A 13,701-nucleotide genomic window follows, 5' to 3' on the forward strand; every position below is an offset into this window, starting at 1 on the left:
TCCAACCAACCATCCAACCAACCAACCATCCAACCAACCAACCAACCAACCAACCAGCCAACAATCACAGCAACACGTTTCTGTCCCTCGGCTTACGTGATTGGACGGCGGGCAGGAAGAGAGAGCGCGTGTAGCGGCAGCGGGAGGCGGGGCCAGAGCGGACCCTCAGAGAGAGAGAGCGCGTGGTCGGCGGCGAGCGGCGGTGGCGACTCCTCCGAGTGGGAGGGGCCGCTGAGGAGACAGCACAGAGGAAGAGCCGTCGCGTGATGAGCCTCGACAACAACAGGCAACAGACAACAGGCAGAGAGACAGGTGGGGTTGTGTCCGAAATCCCCCCCTACTCACTATCGTAGATATTGATATCCCATCATGCATTGCGGTCACGGATCGCCGTTACCACACCTGCCCAGAGCGACCGGTGTAGCTACCAAATAAATGCAGTAGTGACCGGTGTAGCTACCAAATAAATGCAAGTAATGACCGGTGTAGCTACCAAATAAATGCAGTAGTGACCGGTGTAGCTACCAAATAAATGCTGTAGTGCAGCAGCCTCAATAAATGTGTCCAGCTGCCAGAGTTGTCCGGTCGCGGCTTCCACAGACTCCCACAACAAACGTTAGAGCAAATTTCCTAACAAGCGTTATAAACTGACCACAGGCTCTGGATAGCGAGGCTAATATCTGTTAGCACGTCTATGAGATTTTACAATATACGTTAGCATTAAGCTAGCAGACTTTATGCTTAGTTGTGACACTGGCTGTGTGTGTTTTGAACGTTGTTTCAAACTGTGTGGGTTGGATTGAACATCTTTGATGTTTAAATATAGTGTGATTTCGGACACAACCAGAGAGACAGACAGACAGGTAGGTACCGTCTACTTCCTGGTTGGATGGCGGCGGAGGGGGCGGGGCCGGCAGCTCTGAGCCGTCATTGGACGGTGGAGGGAAGCTGTCATCATCACAGGGAGGGGGGGGAGGGGAGGGAGGGGGGAAGCAGATCTCCTCCACCACTGAGGAGACAGACGAGAGATGTCACTGTGATGTCACTGTGATGTCACTGTGATGTCACTGTGATGTCACTCCTCTGGACCACTGGCTGCCTAATCCAGGTTTAACTAGTTCAGGTTTAACTAATTCAGTTTTAATTCATTCAAGTTTAACTAATCCAGGTGTTTCAATAATCTTTTAATAATCCAGGTTAACTGATTCAGGTTTAACTAATCCAGGTTAAACTAACTCAGGTTTAACTAACTCAGGTTAAACTAATTCAGGTCAAACTAATCCAATTCATTCAAGTTTAACTAATCTAGGTGTTTAAAGGGATAGTTCACCCTAGAATGATATTTCGCTCATTATCTACTCACCCTCATGTTGACTAAGGGCTGGAAGAAGTTTCGGAGCCCACCGTCCCTTCTCTGAGTTACAGGGGGTCTTAGCGTAGCAGTGCATTTCAATGCCATGGTAGCAAAGGGACACCAGAGCTCTTCGTAAAAAAAACACACACAAAAAAACATCCAAATACCTCCATGATGCTCGTATGTAATGTCCGTCTTGTGCTGAAGCCCCAAATTGCGGAATTGTCCCGAAAAAAATTAAATAAGTCCACATTCCAAGCATGTTTGTAGCATTAGCTCCCAGTGTTGTTGTCCGGTCTTCCGCTGCCAGCGCGCATGCGCAAGAGCACATGAGAGCACTGAGACCGACTCGAGTCTCAGTGCGAACATTGCGCATGCGCGCTGGCAGCGGAAGACCGGACAACAACACTGGGAGCTAATGCTACAAACATGCTTGGAATGTGGACTTATTTAATTTTTTTCGGGACAATTCCGCAATTTGGGGCTTCAGCACAAGACGGACATTACATACGAGCATCATGGAGGTATTTGGATGTTTTTTTGTGTGTGTTTTTTTTACGAAGAGCTCTGGTGTCCCTTTGCTACCATGGCATTGAAATGCACTGCTACGCTAAGACCCCCTGTAACTCAGAGAAGGGACGGTGGGCTCCGAAACTTCTTCCAGCCCTTAGTCAACATGAGGGTGAGTAGATAATGAGCGAAATATCATTCTAGGGTGAACTATCCCTTTAAATAATCTTTAAATAATCCAGGTTTAACTAACACAGGTTTAACTGATCCAGGTTTAACTAATTCAGGTCAAACTAATCCAGTTTTAACTAATCCAGGTTAAACTAACTCAGGTTTATCTTGTTCTTAACTAATCCAGCTAACTACTAATACAGATTTAATTTATTCAGGTTTGATGTATTCAGGTTAAACTAATTCAGCTTCGACTAATCCATGTTGAATGTATTAAAGTTTAACTAAAACAGGTTTTGGGTTGAAGTAATTCAGGTTAAACTTTTTCAGGATTAACTAATCTATAATGAACACAGGTTTGACTAACACAGGTTCAGTGTTTCAAGTCTCTGTGGGCCTCACCTGTTTCGAGGCTGAGGGGCGGGGCCGGTGGTGGAGCGTTCTGATTGGTCAGAGAATCTGAAGGAGGGGGAGGAGGGGGGGGGAGGGGGAGGGGGAGGAGCTACATCTCCAGACGCCCCGGGGGGAGGGGGAGGGGGAGGGGGGGGAGGGGCAGAGACACTCATGACCTCGTTCTCATGAGCCAACATGTCACTGGGCGCCGGAGGAGGAGGGGGCGGGGCTTCGTCCAGCAGCGTGGTGATGATGTCACACTCCGGTGGCGCCTGCCAGGTGGAGGGGATGGTGGGCGGAGCTACAGGTTTACCAAAACTGGAGCTGAGAACACACATCAACACGGCTCAATTCAATACTGAATTTATTGATTCAAGCTTTAATCCTGTATCATCTGATTAACTCATTAACTGACTTGTAAACTAACTCGTTCATTAACTTTTAACAAACTCATTAAATGACTCATTAACTGACTTATTAACTCATTAACTGACTCATTAACTCATTAACTGACTCTTTCATTAACTCATTAACTGACTCATTCACTGACTTATTAACTCATTAACTGACTCATTAACTCATTAACTGACTCATTAACTCATTAACTGACTCTTTCATTAACTCATTAATTGACTCATTAACTGACTTATTAACTCATTAACTGACTCATTAACTCATTAACTGACTCTTTCATTAACTCATTAACTGAATCGTTAACATATTAACTGACTCATTAACTCATTAACTGACTCGTTCATTAACTCATTAACTGACTCGTTCATTAACTCTTTAACTGACTCATGTTCTGCGACACCTTGTTTAATTTCTTTGGTTTTTCATTATAAAAGAGCAGCGCATACGTCTGATAAACTGATTAACTACTAAACTACTAAACTGACAATCTGCTTCAACCTGGCTTCAGACACACAACAACACAACAGCAACACACAGCAACACAACGATGAAACCAACAACAACAACATGAATCAGAGTTTGAAGTGAGCAGTGAGGAGCCGTTACCCGCCAGCAGGGGGCGCCACGGGGCACTGGACCGGCTCGGGGGGCTTGTTGGACCTGAGAGACACACACACACACACACACACACACACACACACACACACACACACACACACAGTCAGACTTCCTGTGAACGTTCAGTCTGAACAGACTCTGATCAGTAGAACCGGTCTGGACCTGGTGGAGGCGCCGTGTTTACGGATCGTTCCAGTTCTGTCCGACTGTTTCCCAGAGACCTGGAGGGGGGGGGGGCAGAGGCGGAGGGGGGGCAGAGGGGGCAGAGAGAGAGCATCAATAGATCAATAGATGCTCTGAGGCCTCTGCAGCTCTAATTAGTCTCTTTGCACAGTTTCCCACGCTGAACAAAGACTGTGTGTGTGTGTGTGTGTGTGTGTGTGTGTGTGTGTGTGTGTGTGTGTGTGTGTGTGTGTGTGTGTGTGTGTGTGTGTGTGTGTGTGTGTGGGACACTGAACAACAGCAGAGACCAGAATAAGTAGAACAGAAATAACAGACACACAGTTCAACTGAAGGAGCGACAGCAGCGAGGCTCCGCCCACTTCCTGAAAATCCTGTGGTGGTTGTGTTTTATTTTGAAAATCCTATGGTGGTTGTGTTTTATTTTGAAAATCCTGTGGTGGTTGTGTTTTATTTTGAAAAGCCTGTGGTGGTTGTGTTTTATTTTGAAAATCCTGTGGTGGTTGTGTTTTATTTTGAAAAGCCTGTGGTGGTTGTGTTTTATTTTGAAAAGCCTGTGGTGGTTGTGTTTTATTTTGAAAAGTCTGGGTGTCACTGACTGTTTTCAGCTCCGACACTAAACCACTTCCTGTCAGAGCGGCTGCATCGCGCTCAGCTGACCTGAGATCAGCTGCAGCCTCACACCGGGCAGCTTCCTGTCAGCTGACCTGAGATCAGCTGCAGCCTCACACCGGGCAGCTTCCTGTCAGCTGACCTGAGATCAGCTGCAGCCTCACACCGGGCAGCTTCCTGTCAGCTGACCTGAGATCAGCTGCAGCCTCACACCGGGCAGCTTCCTGTCAGAGCTCAGCTGACCTGAGATCAGCTGCAGCCTCACACCGGGCAGCTTCCTGTCAGAGCTCAGCTGACCTGAGATCAGCTGCAGCCTCACACCGGGCAGCTTCCTGTGCAACACGCTCCAGTACCACACTACTACTGCAGCAGCACTGGACTATATATTATACTACATAATAGTACTGCTCTGCCCTACAACGCAAGAAAGGGGGAACTCATTTTTTGTCAAAAATGAGATTTTGTCATTTTTGGTTTTTGTTTTACATCTATTGTATTAGCTGCTATTGATGTTACTAACCTATTATTGTTGCTGCTGCATTAACTTATTGTTGTTTTATTTAACTGTCTACCCTCCTATGTGCTAGCCTGGCTCTCGCCAGACCCTTGTAGTTCCGCAAAGCTACGCTGAGCTCCACACAAGGGTCTGGGACTGCTCCATAGGCGATTCATTTCAGAAGGCGGGGCCTTGTAAAAAAATCTTGTATGTGATTGGATAAACCACTTGTCCGTTATCTTGAATGACGTGCTACTTCTTCGGTCGGAAGAAGAGCGAAAACATCCTTGCCACCAATAAATGCCTTCAAAACCGTTCTCTGTTCATCTTTCAAAGAATTAATATTCGATAGATTCGACAAAACAGTTGAAATAGCAGAATCAATGCCAACGCACGACTCCTCACTGCGAGCCGCCATTGTTGTTTGACTCAAACAGTCGCTTCAGCGCTACGTCACACCTCAGAAAGTCCCGCCCGGCGATCCTGATTGGTTCATTATTTTTTGCTCCGGGGAAGAAGTTTGCATTGGCCTCGAGTCCAGACCCTTGTGTGAAGCTGAGCGTAGCGCCTCTGGTGGAGCTTTGCGGAACTACAAGGGTCTGGCGAGAGCCAGGCTACCTATGTGCAGCACTTTGGTCGACTGCTGTCGTTTTAAATGTGCTATACAAATAAATGCTGACTTGACTTGACTTGATTAAAGGTTCTGCTACATCATGTGGATAAATATCTTGACTCAACGTGATCTTATCTGGTATATATTTGTGGGTGGTTTTCACAGTAACTCCCCAAAGCTGTGGTGAAACAACGAGAGAGAGAACACAGTAACTAGAGTTTCCTTCTTCTCTCTGTGTATAGACGTTCAACAGGCTGCTGCCATTATGAACCAATAGGAGTTAGTTTCCTCTTTCTTCCGTTGTATGTCCAGCTTATATTTAGCCTCAATGCACAAACAGACCGAGATAACTCTGAAATAACGGTCAAATGTTAAGTTTGAGTTAAATATTTTTACACAGCTAGACTACTACTCGCAAAAGCAAAAGCAACGATTTGACCAGTTTTCAGAATCCTAAGTTCAATACAGTTTACATTTTTCTCAGAACTGCACTGTGAGGAGTTTTACCCCGTTCTTCTGTTGTAGAGCAGAGCAGTTCTGTACTACTATAGTTCTGCAGTACTGTACTACTGCAGTACTGTACTACTATAGTACAGCAGAGCTGCAGTACAGCTGAAAGAGGAAGTGTCGGTGCAGAGCCACTTCCTGTCCTCTCATCTCTCTGAACTCTGCTGCTGCTTTTCTCTCAGAGCAGCAGAGTTTGTCTCGACTCTAGACCGGTGCTTCTCAAAGGTTTTTACATCAAGGACCCTAAACTGACACAAACTAGACCACAGACCCATTGGACAACATGTTGAAGCAAACACCAGAAATATACAAATATTTGTTCTGAGACTGAAGAACGTTACTGTTTTATTTAAAGGGTTATTGCCGGGTTTTTTTTTACAACCTGGACCCTTATTTCTAGCATAAAATGCGATCATTTACTCACCCAGATAACTTTGGCAAGGCAAGGCAATTTTATTAGTATAGCCCGTTTTTACCACCAGTTTGTCTCAAAGGGCTTTACATCCCATCATAACAACATCCTCTGTCCTTAGACCCTCACATCCACTGAGGAAAAACTCCATGGAAAACCCTTTAAACAGGGAAAACCAGGAGATGGAATGCAGCCTCTAAATAACACATTACCTGCAGAGAAACTCCTTCATTTCACCAATATTTAGTTGTGATAGGCTAGTGCTATTCCCCTCTGAGTCCGGGGTTAGCTGTTATCAACATCCGGGGTCTGTAGGTTGACCTACTGACCTCTGACCTGGATGATGTCATCTCTGAGCTTGTTGCTACCGCTAATGCTACGGTTGGTTTCTGTGTGTTTCTGACTTGTCAGAACAAAATGAGCAGCTGGATGAAGTTCAGCTTCCACAGGCTTCCTCTCCTCAACCTGGACTCACTAAAGCTCCGGCTAGTTGAGATAAAAATGGACCCGAATGCCGAAGCAGAAGGATTATTATCAGAATGAGCCGCGCGGCGCTCAGAGATGACATCATCCAGGTGAGAGGTCAGTAGGTCAACCTACAGACCCCGGATGTTGATAACAGCTAACCCCGGACTCAGAGGGGAATAGCACTAGCCTATCACAACTAAATCTTGGTGAAATGAAGGAGTTTCTCTGCAGATAATGTGTTATTTAGAGGCTGCATTCTGCTGCCCTGTAGACTCCATTATACGGATATACGCGCCTCTCGGCTGGAGCTCATTTCATCACAACCACTTGGAGTGACACCAAAGTTATCTGGGGGAGGAGATGATCAGAGTTTATGATAGAAATAAGGTCCAGGTTGTAAAAAACAGCAAATGATCCTTTAATGTACGTTCACATTAGGGCAAATGGTGTAAATTAGTGGAAACACTGTAGAGCAGTTTGTACCTTGACCCCGTGGCCCAGGCCGTCCAGCTGCTGGTAGCTGATTGGTCGGCGGCTGTAGGGGGGGCGGGGCTGAGGGCCGGCAGACTGAGCCGGGGGGAGGATCTTGTGGCTGCGAGGAACTCGTCTGACGGCCGTGAACACGCCGATCTCCCTCCGAGAGACTTTCTCCTTGTGCATCTCCACCGTCTGAGGAGAAACACAGAAAACTATAAACTGTCAACACTTTGAGCTTTTATTGATCCGTTATAGGATGAATCTCCTTGTTGTTTACATTCTACTTCCTGGTAGAAAACCAGCATGAGAACAATAGTGACGGACAAGAGTTTCTCTATATTTATCTCATTTTTCATGTCACTATATCACCGTTTAGACTAATCTGATGTTTGTAAAGTTTATAAAACCAATGATTGGACAAACATTACTATTTACGTGTGCACATTTTTGTAATTAGTCATGGTTATCATAGATTAGCCGGGCTAACGGTTAGCTACCTGTTTAACTTTAATGACTCAGTGACTCAATAAACGCTCCATGAACAAATATTTTCTCCAGCGGATATCTGAGTTCCAACATGACTGAGCTAACTGGAGTAGTTTCATGTGGTGTCCCACAACGGGAGGGTTTTAACAGCTGACGTCCTGCTGTTAGCTTAGCTGCTGTTAGCTTAGCTACCGCCGTTAGCTTAGCTGCTGCCGTTAGCTTAGCTACCGTTAGCTGTCCCTGTCAGCTGAGCCACTGATGCTTTCTAGACACTGTGATTCCCCCAAACTGAATAAATACAACACATAGCAACACAAAACACACACACAGAAATAGTAATGTTTCTTCAATCATTTCAGATTTGTCTAAACGGTGATAGGGCGTGAAAAATATGATATATAGCTAAACTCTCGTTCGTTACTATTGATCTCATTCACATTACAGCTGGTTTTCTACCAGGAAGTAGAATGTAAACAACAAGGAGATTCGGTCGCTGGAGAGAGACAGAGAGGGGGGGGGGGGGGGGGGGGGGGGGGGGGGTTAATTCACTGGTTGTAGCTTTTTGTTAATGACAGTAAATGAACACAAAGAAAACAGAGACTCCATTCATTCATTCACTCCCCCTCCTCCTCCCCCCTACACACTGATGGCCTCGATCTGTATTCTCTACACAACACACAACAACCAGAGGAAAAACACAACTATCACTAAACCCAGAGGAGGAGGAGGAGGAGGAGGAGGAGGAGGAGGAGGAGGAGGAGGAGGAGGAGGAGGGAGGAAGAGGAGAGAAGGAAAAGGAGGAGGAGGAGGGAGGGGGGAGAGGAGAGAAGAGGAGGATGAGGAGGAGGAAGAGGAGGAGAAGGAGGAAGAGGAGGATGAGGAAGAGGAGAAGGAGGAGGAGAAGGAGGAGAGAAGAGGAAGAGGAGGAGGAGGGAGGAAGAGGAGGAGGAGAAGGAGGAGAGAAGAGGAAGAGGAGGAAGAGGAAGAGGAGGAAGAGGAGAGTTGACTCGTGGCCACGTCGCTGCAGTGATTGACAGGCGGTCAAGGGGCGGGGCCATCATCTCACCTGACCAATGAGGTTGATGGAGGACTCCATGTGGCGCAGCTGATTGGTCTGAGCGTCGAACAGACTGAGCACGCTGCTGGCCAATGAGCTGATCTGGTAGGCGATGCTGGCCAGTGATTGGGTGGTGAAGTTCTTAGTTTCCTCCAGCGCCTTCAGGCCGCTGTCACCTGACTGATAGGAGCACATAGAGATTAGCTTAGCTTAGCCTAGCTTAGTTTAGCTGTCACCTGACTGATGGGAGCACATAGAGATTAGCTTAGCTTAGTTTAGCTTAGTTTAGCTTATCTTAGTTTAGCGGTCCTGCCTGATACTAGCCTAGCTTAGCGGTCCTGCCTGATAGTAGTCTAGCTTAGCGGTCCTGACTGATAGTAGCCTAGCTTAGCGGTCCTGCCTGATAGTAGTCTAGCTTAGCGGTCCTGACTGATAGTAGCCTAGCTTAGCGGTCCTGCCTGATGGTAGCCTAGCTTAGCCGTCCTGACTGATAGTAGCCTAGCTTAGCGGTCCTGACTGATGGTAGCCTAGCTTAGCGGTCCTGACTGATACTAGCCTAGCTTAGCGGTCCTGACTGATGGTAGCCTAGCTTAGCGGTCCTGACTGATACTAGCCTAGCTTAGCAGTCCTGACTGATGGTAGCCTAGCTTAGCGGTCCTGACTGATAGTAGCCTAGCGGTCCTGACTGATAGTAGCCTAGCTTAGCGGTCCTGACTGATGGAGCCTAGCTAAGCGGTCCTGACTGATGGAGCCTAGCTTAGCGGTCCTGACTGATAGTAGCCTAGCTTAGCGGTCCTGACTGATAGTAGCCTAGCTTAGCGGTCCTGACTGATGGAGGTTAGTCTAGCTTAGCGGTCCTGACTGATAGTAGCCTAGCTTAGCGGTCCTGACTGATAGTAGCCTATCTTAGCGGTCCTGACCGATAGTAGCCTAGCTTAGCGGTCCTGACTGATGGAGCCTAGCTTAGCGGTCCTGACTGATAGTAGCCTTGCTTAGCGGTCCTGACTGATGGAGCCTAGCTTAGCGGTCCTGACTGATGGAGCCTAGCTAAGCGGTCCTGACTGATGGAGGTTAGCCTAGCTTAGCTTAGCTTAGTTTAGCAGTCCTGACTGATGGACGTTAGCCTAGCTTAGCGGTCCTGACTGATAGTAGCCTAGTTTAGCGGTCCTGACTGATAGTAGCCTAGCTTAGCGGTCCTGACTGATGGAGCCTAGCTTAGCAGTCCTGACTGATAGTAGCCTAGCTTAGCGGTCCTGACTGATGGAGCCTAGCTTAGCGGTCCTGACTGATGGAGCCTAGCTTAGCGGTCCTGACTGATGGAGCCTAGTTTAGCGGTCCTGACTGATGGAGCCTAGCTAAGCGGTCCTGACTGATGGAGCCTAGCTTAGCGGTCCTGACTGATAGTAGCCTAGCTTAGCGGTCCTGACTGATAGTAGCCTAGCTTAGCGGTCCTGACTGATACTAGCCTAGCTTAGCGGTCCTGACTGATGGTAGCCTAGCTTAGCGATCCTGACTGATAGTAGCCTAGCTTAGCGGTCCTGACTGATAGTAGTCTAGCTTAGCGGTCCTGACTGATAGTAGCCTAGCTTAGCGGTCCTGACTGATAGTAGTCTAGTTTAGCGGTCCTGACTGATAGTAGCCTAGCTTAGCGGTCCTGACTGATGGAGCCTAGCTTAGCGGTCCTGACTGATAGTAGCCTAGCTTAGCGGTCCTGATTGATAGTAGTCTAGCTTAGCGGTCCTGACTGATAGTAGCCTAGCTTAGAGGTTCTGATTGATAGTAGTCTAGTTTAGCGGTCCTGACTGATAGTAGCCTAGCTTAGCAGTCCTGACTGATAGTAGCCTAGCTTAGCAGTCCTGACTGATGGAGATTAGCCTAGTTTAGCAGTCCTGACTGATAGTAGCCTAGCTTAGCAGTCCTGACTGATGGAGATTAGCCTAGTTTAGCAGTCCTGACTGATAGTAGCCTAGCTTAGAGGTTCTGATTGGTAGTAGTCTAGTTTAGCAGTCCTGACTGATAGTAGCCTAGTTTAGCAGTCCTGACTGATGGAGATTAGCCTAGTTTAGCAGTCCTGACTGATAGTAGCCTAGCTTAGCGGTCCTGATTGATAGTAGTCTAGCTTAGCGGTCCTGACTGATAGTAGCCTAGCTTAGCGGTCCTGACTGATAGTAGCCTAGCTTAGCGGTCCTGACTGATAGTAGCCTAGCTTAGCGGTCCTGACTGATGGAGATTAGCCTAGCTTAGCAGTCCTGACTGATGGTAGCCTAGCTTAGCCTAACGCTAACCCCCTGTAGTGGAGTGAAAGTTGTCAGAAACATAAACAACAAAGTGAAGTAGTAGCTTAGCATTAACACTGGGAGCACAGTGTTACTTACAGTTACTACTACCAACCCCAACCCTACTACAGCAGCAGCACTAACCTGTAGCTGGTTGCCATGGCAGCAGCACTAACCTGTAGGTGGTTGCCATGGCAGCAGCAGCACTAACCTGTAGGTAGTTGTCATGGCAGTAGTCGGCCACCTTCAGCAGGTTGTCGTAGTTCTCCAGCAGAGCTTTCCTGGCTCCCGGAGCTTCTTCCAGAATCTTCAGCACCTCGGCCTCCATGTTCTGGTCCTTCATGGTCTGTAACCATTACATCATCATTAGGCTACACCATCATTACATCATTATTACATCATCCTTCATGGTCCCAGTCAGTCTGCAACCATTACATCATCATTACATCATCATTACATCATCATCATCCTTCATGGTCCCAGTCTGAAGAAGAGTCACAGCTCAACTTCTACTTCAACTTCAAACAACTTTATTAAAGCAGAAGTAAGGTGAATGTTTGTGTTAATCTAAGTCTTAAATAGTTGTATCTTCCGACAGCAATCACTTCTATAGAGTGTTTGGTCTGAAACACGGGTCTGTCAGTCACTCTGCTCTGCTCTGAGCCCAGGAGAAAACTTTCCTTGTATCCTACAACCTTTATCCAATGAGGAGAGAGAACGGCATAAAGGGGCAGTCCTCTCTGTGTGTGCAGCCAAGGGATGCGCCTGAATGTGGTGACGTAGCGACGAGGACTGTTATGGTGCGTTCAAGGAAACTCGTATTTTTCCGACCTGTGAAGTCGTACCAGTTCGATCTGGTACGAGTTCACGGGTCAGAAGTTACGAGTGGCCGTTATAGTGACTTTCACCGGTAAAACAGGTCGGAGAAACACGAGTGGGTTGCCTGGAACGCTACAAAGTCGTAAGTCGTGACTTGAAGCTGTAATTTACGGTTTCAAAAGCCTGCCTGGAACGCAGCAATAGCCAAAACCACCGGATCACTTACTTCTGCTTTAATCCCACCAGGGGCAATTGATTTCAGCATCTTGCACAGTCCAAACAAAACACAGTAGCTACACACAATAAATACATAAAGAAATGAGGTAAATAAATAGAATAGAGGCCAAGGAATACAGTGTTGTCGAGGATCAGTTGAATAAAGTGAATAAATACATAAGTTCAGTTGCACATGTTTGACCAATAAAATGTAGGCTACATGTTCATTACATCATCATCACACTTCTCACTTCCTGGTTGCAGATTCAATCAATCAATCAATCAATCAATCAATCAATAGAACCCGGTCACAGTCTGCAGGTGTGTCGTCACGTCACCGAGGGGAAACGTGAGCGTGACGTCACTACACCTGCACCAGGTCTGAACAGCTGCGGAGCCTCGTGCTCTCCTCAGGGCCGTTGCTAGGAATTCTGGGCCCCCTTAAAGAATACTAAAGTGGGCCCCTCCCCCTAACTTTTCCAGTTTTTTTCTTAGACTACGTATGTATTAGGCTATAGTTTTTTATTTAGCCTTCTTTGTTTTGATGCTAATGCAGCATTACACTGCAAAAACTCAAGTATCTTAGCAAGAATATTTGTCTTATTTCTAGTCAAAACAAATCTCATTCTACCTAAAATAAGACTCATCATATTAAAAGCAGCTTGTTTTTAGACACTTTTTACTTCTTTCAAGTAGATTTTCACTTGAAATAAGTAGAAAAAATCTGATAGTGGAGCAAGTTTTTCTTCCTTATTACAAGCACAAAAAACTTACTTTCACTGGCAGATTTTTCTATTTATTGTGAATTTAAGTGAAAATGATCTAAAAACAAGTTAATTTTTAGGTGATGAGTCTTATTTTAAGTGGAAAGAGATTAGTTTTGACTAGAAATGAGACATTTGGACAAGAAATAAGACAAATATTCTTGGAAAGATGTAGAGTTTTGAGTCTTACGCAGAATAATTCAGACATACAAAGATTAGACTACTGGGGTTTTTTATGGGCCCCACTGGGCGCTGGGCCCCTAGAGTTATCATCACCTTTCTCCCCTATACAACGGCCCTGGTGACGTCACTACACCTGCACCAGGTCTGAACAGCTGCGGAGCCTCGTGCTCTGCCTTCTGACGTCACGGCACGGACCTGATCGATCGGTTTTCGGTTTTGACTGACAGGAAGTTGTAGTTGTAGACTCATCGATTATCACTGATTATTGGTTCTTCTCAAACTGACACCTCTGTTTAAAACAACGGACTGAGCTAAAAGAAGAATAAAAGCAGAAAGTGAAGACTCACCCACCCACCGCTGCAGCAGCTCCAGCAGCTCCAGCAGCTCCGAGCGGAAAGCAGAAGTTATAGTCTGATGAGACTCTCAGTCGGATCGCGGGTTTGATTCCTCACACGAACATCAACCTGCCATCGAAGATCTGCTGCGCGCCGACAGAGGTCTCACTCCGCCACACACAGCTCAACGGGCTTTGATATATAATATATAATACATCCATGGGTTTGATTGTGTTATGCAAAAACATAACACATTTAAAAATAGATTAAAACATAGTATGATAGAAAGCTATGAACAGGATTGATTAATTGGGTGTTGATTGCAACTGTAATGCTGTTA

The 13,701-nt window shown here is 46.4% G+C and overlaps 1 pseudogene across 1 annotated transcript in view; it reads right to left on the reverse strand.

The window, feature by feature from the left end:
* Window positions 1–13,469, reverse strand: part of LOC310989438 — a 19,932-nt pseudogene extending 6,463 nt beyond the window's left edge. The window contains exons 1-9 of the transcript XR_014596495.1: window positions 13,374–13,469; window positions 11,256–11,390; window positions 8,778–8,948; window positions 7,232–7,417; window positions 3,623–3,681; window positions 3,449–3,502; window positions 2,438–2,746; window positions 872–1,009; window positions 97–231 (exon numbers count right to left, since the gene is read on the reverse strand). The product of XR_014596495.1 is annotated as an uncharacterized misc_RNA (transcript). The remainder of the gene's footprint in view (window positions 1–96; window positions 232–871; window positions 1,010–2,437; window positions 2,747–3,448; window positions 3,503–3,622; window positions 3,682–7,231; window positions 7,418–8,777; window positions 8,949–11,255; window positions 11,391–13,373) is intronic.
* Window positions 13,470–13,701: the final 232 nt, after the last annotated feature.

This window comes from Trachurus trachurus, assembly GCF_905171665.1.
Source record: "Trachurus trachurus genome assembly, chromosome: 8".
In the NCBI taxonomy this organism is placed as follows: domain Eukaryota; kingdom Metazoa; phylum Chordata; class Actinopteri; order Carangiformes; family Carangidae; genus Trachurus; species Trachurus trachurus.